We start from the raw sequence: 10,363 nt of genomic DNA, 5'->3' as shown, positions 1-10,363 counted from the left end.
AAGACCCACAGTATCCTTAATATGTGGATATTAGATCTGAAGAGTACAAGAGCAATGACTCAATGTTCGGGTACCCAAGTTATGGACATGGTCTTGGAGATATAAACATAACTAAATAGACAAAAATCTATGATGGGCTATATACTCTACAGGCATATTTTATTACATACATTAATATGTACATACATTAATATGACATGCAATCCCTCAGGTAAAATTTTATGTTCTAAAATCTAACTGCCACTGATTGTATGTAGAGATTCCCTTCTTAAATACTTGTTTGTTAAGCATGACATTTGAAATATGATGTAAAAATCAATGTTACAAAGAGTACAAGAGTGAGGACTCTCTTTGCATACTCAATGCTATGGACATGGTAATGGAAATATAAACCTAACTATATAGACATAAAAACGTATGACTCTATAGACATAATGTTTTATTTCATAAACTAATATGTACCTATGACATACAAACCCTCAGGCCAATTTTGATTAAGTTCTAAAAACTAAGTGCCAGTGATTGTATATAGAGATTCCCTCCTTGAACACTTGTCTGTTAAACTTGTCATTCGAAATATGATGTAAAAATCAATGTTAATAAATTCTTTAATTTAAACAAACAATTTTAATGGGTCAAATCATGAGAAAAGCACAAAGAACAAAAAAGTCTAAGTACACAGAGGATATTTATTGTAAAAGTTGCTTGTTTTCTTTTTTTAGTGTTATGTATAGAGAGGTTACTGTTACATTCACCAGATAGTAGGTGCATTATTTCTCACACGTTGATACCTCTTTTCTCGAGTTTTTGAAAGTTGTTTGTTTTCAATAATTTATTTTCTCCTGTAAATTCATTATTAATGTTCATAAAGAAAATACTTTTCACATGGAATTCTGCTGATTCCATGAAGGCATTTAAGCAATCCACACTCTAAACTTAAACACCACGTATGTAGTTCTTCTTTAAAAGGAGTAGTTATTGGCCATGTGCCAGGGGCTCACAGCTATAATCCTAGCTACTCAGGAGGTTAAGATCTGAGCATCACAGGTCATAGCCAGCCCAGATAGGAACATCCATAAGATTCTTATCTCTGATTAACTACCAAGAAATTGTAAGTGGAGTACCAACCTTGAGGAAAAAAGCTAAGGGACATTGTCCAGGCCCTGAGTTATAGGTCCACTACCACATACACACACACACACACACACACACACACACACACACAGTAGTTTTTTTTTGCTGTTTATTTTTAGAAAGACTGTAGAGAAAGCAGAGGATTTTTTGTGGGGTTGGCATGTAAAATAACTTTAAATGTCTTGCTTAAAAAATAAATCAATAAAAGAGAAGAAAACCTGCTTTTGCGGTGTCCCATAAGTTCCTTTGTGATGTATCTTGATTGTCATTACATTGAAGAAAGTTTTGTATTTCTTCTTTGATTTCTTCTGTAATCCAGGGGTTGTTCAGCTTCTAAGTGTTCAAATATTTTTCCCCTTTACAATCTTGTTTAGAACTAGTCTGATTCCAATGTGATCAGATAGAATACAGGGGATTATATCAGTCCTCTTGTATCTGCTTAAGTTTTCTGTGTGAACTATTATATGATTTATTTTGGAGTCCATTCCATGTGCTGCTGAGAAAAATCTATAGTGTTTTGCCATTGGGTAGAAGACTCTGTGTATGTCTGTTAAACCCAGCTGGGTTATGGTGTCATTTAACTCAGAAGTGTCTTTGCTTATCTTTTGCTGAGCTGATCTGTCTTTTGGTAAGAGTGGAGTATTGAAGTCTCCCACTATGAGTCTGTCTTGACCTGTAACTCTAAGAGAGTTTGCTTGACATACTTAGGTGCTTCCATGTTGTGGGAGTAAATGTTTAACTGTAATATTCTGGTTATGAATTGTACCCTTTACTAATATGTAGTGGCTACCTTTATCTTTATGTACTGATTTTACTGGGAAGTTAATTTTGTCAGAGATTAAAATTTTTTTTGCACGGTGCGGTGCGATGGAGTGGAAAACTCTTTTCCATCCCTTCACTTGGTGTTTGTTTCTGTCTTTGGCACTGAGGTGGGTCTCCTGGAGATGGCCTATTGATGGATCTTGTTTCTTAATCTAATTTGCTATTCTGTGTCTTTTGATTGGCTTGTTCAGCCCTTTCACATTTAGGGATATCATGGAGAAGTGATTAGCATTTTTTTCAGTATTTATTTTTCCTTCTGTGTTTCTCTCTCTCTCTTTTCCCCCCCTTTGTGTTGATTGATTTATGGGTGATAGCTTCTTGTTGGGAGTTCTTTCTGTTCTGCTCCTTGTTCTTGATTAGTTAATATTTTTTGTAATGCTGGTTTAGTGTGAATATATTCATATAGCTTCTCTTTGGAATGAAATAGTCTTGTTTCTCCCTCAAGTGTAAATGCTAGTTTCACTGTATATATCAGTCTGGGTTGGCAGTTGTTAGTCGTTAGTTCGTGAATGGTATTTTTCCATTTTTTTTTTTGCCAGTCCTTGGCTTGAGCTCAGAGCCTGAGCACTGTTCTTGGACTTTCTACAACTTGAGCCTCAGCACCACTTTTGGCTCTTTTCTATGTATACAGTACCAAGCAATTAAACCTGGGTCATTGTGCATGCTCGGCAAGCACTCTAACACTAGGCCAAATTCCCAGCTCCTTCCAAGCTTTTCTTGCATTTAGGGTTTGCATGGAGAGGTCTACAGTGATTCTAATTTTTACCATTGTAGTATATCTTTCTTTGCTTTTGTAGCATTTAGGATGATCTCTTTACTATTCAGGTCTAATATTTTTACTATGATGTGTCTGGAAGAGTTCCTTCTGGGGTCCTGCTTATTGGGTGTCCTGAATATTTCTGTGACAGGCTTGAGATTTTCCCTTTTGAAGTTAGGGAAATTCTCTGCTATAACCTTGGTGAATAAGTGTTGCTTTCCGTTTGTTTGAAACTCCTCCCCTTCATCAATTGATGCGAAGATTAGATTTCTTGGCTGCGTCTCCTAATACCTGGACTTCTCTTTGGTGAATTATGACTGATTTCTCCAGACTGATGACTCTCTGTTCCAGCTCTTGTGTTTTATCTTCCATTCCTAATATCCTATTCTCCATCTCAGTCAATCTTGTTGCTTAGCACTTCCATTTTAGTTTGCATTGTGGACATTGAGCCCATCACGTCTGCTCTGAGGGTATTCATCTTTTCCTCTAAGGAAGTATAAGCTTTGTCTATTTTTGTCTTCACTCCTCCTTAAAATTGAGGAACTCCTGGGTAATTTCCTGTTTATATTCCTGGAATTGTTTTTGGAGTTCTGCTTTAATCTCTTTAGTCATGTCCACAATCATCTCCTTGAATAGAGTAATGTCTTGAGTCTTTTCAGGTGTCATTTTTTGGATGGTGGCTTCTCTCCCATCCCTTCACTCTTGTTTCCTTTGGGGATTTGTGCGGGACTTTGATTATTTATGCATTTCGTAAAATGTCTATGTGATTTCCACATTGGAAATTCAGGGCTTGCTAACTATTGTTGTAGGTTTGCTCTGTGGTCAATACGTGGTGGTCTTTACTTTGTTTGGGGATGGTGGCTCTCTCTGGGTAACTGGGTTCTAAGCCCAATTAATTCCATTGCTGACTTCAGGTAGGTGGGTCCAGGTGTGGATTTGCACTTTTGATGATTCCGGGGTCAGGAGGAGTGTACAGCTGATTTCCCATAGTGGCTCACAATTATCTGTGTGAGTGTTTTGGATTTGGCTGGATAGAGCCGCTGTTGGGGCTTGTCTACAGGTTCTCAACAGCAGGGACTCGCTGTTGATGGGCACCTTTGGTTCTATTGCAGTGGGGCAGACTGCTGATTCCTGGTATGGTGGGGTGGCTGTTGTTGGCATGCCCGCCTGTTCCAAATGCTGAATGGCAGTTGCTTTTTGAGTGTGTGCTTGGACCTTAGCTGGGTAACACAGCTGTGATTGTCTTGTACACCTGGTGACCAGCAGAAGGGTCCTGCTGTAGGAGAACTCTTTTGTTTTTTCTGCCCTTAGGCAGGTATGTTCTCAGTTCCTAATAGGGGGTGTGTTCTCAATTCTCAATAGGAGTGAGTGGCTATTGCTGACATGCCCACTGGTTCCCAGTGGAGACACGTATTTGCTGGCTGTTCCCACACTTGAGAGTTAGATAGCACTGCTATAGCAGGGTGGATTGTACTCCTGTTTCTGGGTCTGAGCATGCAGACTTTGCTGATGTGCCCACAAGTACCCAAAGGCTGTGTGCAGCTGCGCACCTAGGTCTCAGCTAGCTCATCCGCTTGTTTGCTGGTTCTGTTCTCAGGGGCGGGGTCCAGCTGAGGACGTGGGCTCTGAGGGCTCTGGTTCTCAGAGTGCAAGTTTTGCCCTTTTCTGGTCTGCCCTCCAGTTTCCCACTGTGTTCGGGGGTGCTATCCCCGCTCTTTCTGTTTTTCTCTACTAGGGAAGAATGCACCCCTGATTTCTGCTGGAAGGACAGAGCCATTTTGGGCTGTGAGTCTTTCTGTGTCTCAGTTGGGAGGCCCCCATGGTCCTGGGTTGCCAGAAGCTCCCAGCAGTAGGGCACCCCACTAGGTTTTGGCTCATTCAGATGCATGCATGCGCACACACCCTCACCCTCTGTTGGAGGGTCTTAGTGCTTCTCAGTCTCCAGTTTCAGTGGCCTGGGGGGGGGATCGTTGTGCATGTGCAAGCAAGAACACCTCCACACCTGTTGGGGTGATGGGTTCTAGAGCCTGCCTGTCAGTCTCCAGCCAATGGCCTGGGGGAGGGGGCTGTTGGGATAAGTGGTAAGATTCTGAATTTCTTGTCCCCCCAACCCTTGCCACTCTTTCTTGTATAGGATTGAGAGGGGTCTGGTTAAGTTCTGTAGCTCACCACCAGCTCTGCTTTCCTGAAGCGTTTGGGGGAATTCAGTGGACTACTTACTCATCGGGGTTTGGCTGTGAGCTATTTCCTGGTGTTCGCCTCTCCGGTGGTGTCAGCTGCTTCCTGTGCTGTTTGTGCCTGGGCTGAGTGAGATTCCTGCATCTGGATTCTGCAGCTTGCTGGAATTCAGGGGTTCCTGGCCCTGGAATCCACTGGTGACTGTCTGCGCTGCTTTTGTAGCTCCAAGGTTCCGTGGCAAGGGGTGGGAGAGGGGTCCTCGCGTTTCAGATTCTTTGAGAGCATTGGATATAAGCTTTATGTGTGTTTCTTTTCCAGTTTGTATACTTCTTCTTTGCTTCTTAAATTTATAGTTATTGATTTCTTAAGAAATTCTGGGATTCCCTGATTCTCTCTTTTTGTGGAAGAGAGCTAGGCTCAGTCCCTTTGTTTCGGCACCATCTTTTTCCTTCTGTATCCCATATTATGTCTTTTTAAAAGTACCTGCCAACAATAATAATAGACAACTATTATCATTACTACTTATTTGCAGCTCTAATCCTAATGACTTAAGAGGCTTGGATCTATGGATCTTGTTTTAAAGTCAGACTGGTAAGATGAATCAGTTTTGTTTTCTGTTGATCTGCTGGTATTGGGGCTTGAATTGAGGGCCTCATCACTGTCTATAGGCTTCTTTTCCTTAAGGATATTGCTCTACTACTTGAGCCACACAGTGCCATGGCCAGCTTTTCTGATTAGTTTATTAAAGATAAGAATCTCACAGACTTGCTCAGGTAGGTTTCTATTTTTTAGTCTTTATTAAAAATAGGATGAACAACGTAGTTACAATTATATAAATAAATTACCGAGCACATTTGTAAACACTTACCCCATCCCTCATTTTCTCCCTCTTACTCCTCCCTCCTCCTTTCCCACTCCTCCCCAAGCAGTAAGGTTTATATTCAACATAGTCTCTACTGAGTATCAGTCTTGCAATAATTCATCCACTTGTCCTGATGTTTCTGTGATTACCTTCACCTTCCAAATATCAAATAACCACATATACAAAACACAAAGTACTTCAGACTGGCTTCTGTTGTCCTCAGATCTCAGCCTCCAAAGTACCAAATCAGACATTACTATCGTCAATTAGCCAGTAATAAGACAGCCTAAATGTGTGGTGTAAGTGGTAGAATGCTAGCCTTGGGGGAAAAGATTAAAGGAAAGTGTGAGACCCCCCCCCAGAATAAAACAATAAATTAAATAAGAAGATGGACCAAAAATTAGTATTTTAAATAGTTTCAGAATTAACTTCTATACCTGCATTCTTCCACCTATACACCAAGATTTGAGTTTAGTCCCCAGGGTTGTTCAAGCCATACCAAACAAAAAATGCACCCTATGAATTATATCTAATAAGACATACATAATTCTCCATAAAGAAAGTTAAACATTACACAAATAGTTGAAATGTAGTTGAAAAGAGAACAATCATATATAGGAATACTAAGTATCAAGTAGATATTATTAACCATGAAAGCAATCTATACATTGAATGCAATTTTATGAAAATTCTTATCACAACATTTTATAATTCTGAGGCATCATAGATTAGGAAAAATAAGACCTGGGGAATGGCATCCAGATAGTCAGAAACAAGACATTTAGAAACACTATAAGCACTGTTGGCTTCACTGTAGCAGTGAGAAACAATAGAATGCATCATCATGACAAGCATCTGTTTTATGGTAAAATGCATTTTTTCAGAAGAAATGCACTAAAGAGTGAGCCACCAAACAATCTAGAACTCAGAAGGTGTAATACCAGGAATGGTTAAGAGAAAAGATGAATTACCTCTGTGCATGAGTTTGTGACAGACCTTACCTTTATCATATAAATACCCCTGTTGGGCCAGGAGTTTAGACTAGTGGTAGAGTGCTTGCCTAGCATGCACAAAGACCTGGGTTTGATTCCTCGGTACCACATATATAGCAAAAAGCCTGAAATGGCGCTGTGGCTCAAATGGTAGAGCTCTCTCTTTGAAAAAGTCCAAGGGCAGTGCCCAGGCCCTGAGTTCAAGGCCAAGGTCTGGAAAAAAATAAAAAAATAAATACCCCTGTTGTCAAAGAGCTCTGTGCCTTTTCAACTGAGAGCATGCACACTGCATTTGATCGTATATACATATATCTGCTTGTGCATTTATCTTTTTTCTTGCCTACTCAGTAAAGCTCTGCCAAGTTTCCTTAACATGGTGCCATGTCTGGAAATTCCCAACAGGTTATTGGTGCCTTCTAATGCTAGGAATGAGTCCTAGGACCCTATACTTAAGCAACATCTTCAGCCTTCTCCATGTCTTTTTTTTTCTTGCCAGTCCTCAGGTTGGAATTCACTGTTTGGGTATTGGCTCTGTTCTTTTTATTAAATTTATTTGTTTTGGTTTTTTGGCTTTTCCTTTTGTTTTCATGTTTGTTTGTTGCTCAAGGGTCGCACTTTACTACTTGGGTAATGTGCTACTCGTAATTTTTATTGGGCTTTTTTCTTTGCCAGTCCTGGGGCTTGAACTCAGGGCTTGGGCACTGTCCTTAGACACTTTGTCCTCGAGGCCAGCACTCTGCCACTTGATGGGCTGTTTTGTGAGGTAAAAGTTTCAAGAATTTCCTGCTCAGGGCTAACTTTGAACCATGATCCACTTAGACTCTTGAGTAACTAGGATTATAGATGTGAGCCTGTGGCTCACAGGCATTTTTTATATTAACATCAATTGCTTTTACACAGGGTGAACACTACCTTATGATTCCATTATGATAATCATAGTAATCTTAGGACAGGGCAAGTACTGACCAATTTGATCAGAGTGTCAACTCCATACATAAGCCATACCAGAAAGGATGGTGGAGCAGACTACATCCATGTGCTTCCTCTACTTGCATTCACTATAGCACAGGTCCATTTCAATTTGGCTCTACATGTGAGCATTCATGCAATCATGTGGACACAGGAACATGACCTCTCACTCACAATTCACTTACCATTGTGCAAGAGGGAAATGGGATTCCATGAGAAGGGAGCATCTGGGAAGGTACTGGCAACTAGGCCAACATGGAACAGGAATAAGAGGTCCAAGAAGTGAGGATAAAAAGGCCCTTGGGCATGATTAAACAATAGTTCATTAAGCACTGTTTGGGGAAGGAAACAGGAGGTTCAGCTCAGGCACACGACATTAAACTACATAGGCCATAGCTGGGAAGGCAAGCATGAATAACTCCATCCCTGACCTTCTTTCTCTTGGCTTGGCAACAACACACGCCCAGGTCAATCTGGCCCCAAGTACGTGGGCACAAGCCCTCACCAATGATTGGTTCTTTTAAATAGGAGAGGAAATCCACTTAACCCGAAATGTGGGCATCCAGGATGGCACCAGGACCTGGGCCGACTTGGAGCAGGAAGATGGAGGTTCATGAACTAATAACCAAGCAGCCTCCAGACATGACATACCTGTAGCAGGTGAAGCATTGGTTCAAGAGGGAAACAGCATCCCTATCTTCAAGCCTATACTGTCAGGTTACACCATCACAGCCAGAAAGGGATGCTGGGTCAACTCCAAGTTTCATCCTTCCTTATCTTGGGTCCACTATAGTGCAAAACCCATTCTGGTCAGGAATATATGTTTATGTGAACATATGTACACAAGTATCAACCTCTCATACATGGTTCAGTTCCCACAAGTGGTCCCACAGGTGATCAAGAGAAACTACTCATCATGAATCAGGAGCATCTGGCATGGCACCTTCATCTGGAACAAACAAATCAGGAAAATGAAGTAGGTAAGGTGAAGTTGAAACGGCCCTCAGGCATGACCTCTCTGCAACAGGTGAAGCACAAGTTGAATAGGGTAAGAGATAACACATAACCCAAGGGTAAGCAGGTATACTCTGCAAGAGAGGAATGGAAGAATCTATAGCAGGCTTTCCTTCCCTTGGGAGCAAAATAGAAAGCAAAGAGGCAAATCTGGCCACATATACATGTGCTACACACACACACACACACACACACACACACACATACACACACACACACACACACACACACAAATATACAACCCCGCTCAGCAATTGGTTCCCACAAAGGGTGAAATGGGTCTAGTTACCTTCAAACTTGGGCATCTAGGAAGACACAGGCATCCATGCCTACAGGAAGGGACCAGGAGGATGATAGTCTTCAAAGGGAAGAACAGGCCACAGAGTGCTTGCTTAGCATGCACAAAGACCTGGGTTCAATTCCTTTGTATCACATGACGACTATTTTAAAATATATTATTGTTGGAGGAATGTGATAAGGACATAAAACTGCTTTTTATAAGCTATTTGTTTATGCAATACTCGCTTTGGAAGTCTGGACTTCTATGTCCTATGACATATTCTTTTTTGTCAAAGTAAACAAGAAAAAGGGATTTCACAAATGTCTGAGCTGTTGTCCAATATCTGAATATAAACTTAGGATATAGTATTGCTTGAGATAGTGTGTGTGTATTTGTACACATGTGTATAAAGTTTAGTGCTTAATACCACCATCATAATAAGACAATGCAGCACCATTTTCCTCATCCCCTTCCCAACTTCACAAAATATTTGATAACAGTATCAAACTAATTCTTATTCTATAAACAATAAACACTTGTAAATAAGTCTATCCTTACTTTATTATAATACTTCTTTGATTTTCCCAACTCTAAATACTTGTGGTTTTCCACATGACAGCACAGAGGGGCTTCAAGAGCAAAGAGAAAATTAGGACGCAGAAACCTAACAATGTCCTAGGGCATTGATATAAGAAAAAACATTCAAGAAGCACAGTGCAGGCTGAGAGGGCCCTGAGAGGCAAAATGATCTGTGAAAATGAGAGGAATAGTGACAAGGCAAGTATCTGACCTAGGAATGGTTCCTTGAACCTGAGACCAGGACAGCATCTATGCCTATCAAAGGATGTTTGGATTTGACAAAAAAAGGTGTGCTGTTTCCTATGCCCACATGTGTATATTGTGATGGGAGGGAGACTTCACCACAGTCTTATCTTTAGGGAAGATTGATGTAAGCAAGGAACTTAGGTCATTGGGCCCTGAGAGGTGACCCTACCTCCCTCACAATGGAATAGAATATGGAACCCTGATAGCTAGGCAACTATAACTGATAGTTCAAGCCAGCTCACTTGGCCTGTGGCTCAGAAACAAGAAAGATATTCCTGTGCTGTTTCTGAAAGTCAGAAGACTTGGATCTCAGGCATGAGAGGTATGATTGCCTTACTCAAAGATGCAGACATTGAATCAGTGCCATCCAGAAATCCATTGTCTCAGAGCTTTGTTTGGGGGTTGGGGACAAGGGAAATACATGACAACTCAGGTGAGGTATATTAATTATAGGAAATCTATTTGACCCAATCCTACCCACCTTTTTGTGTGCTTTGAAGTGTCCATACTGAGATATTTCCATTCCATCG

This window comes from Megascapheus bottae, chromosome 7, assembly GCF_031878675.1.
Source record: "Megascapheus bottae isolate mThoBot1 chromosome 7, mThoBot2.hap1, whole genome shotgun sequence".
NCBI lineage: Eukaryota > Metazoa > Chordata > Mammalia > Rodentia > Geomyidae > Megascapheus > Megascapheus bottae.
Note: the sequence above shows the minus strand (reverse complement) of the source record.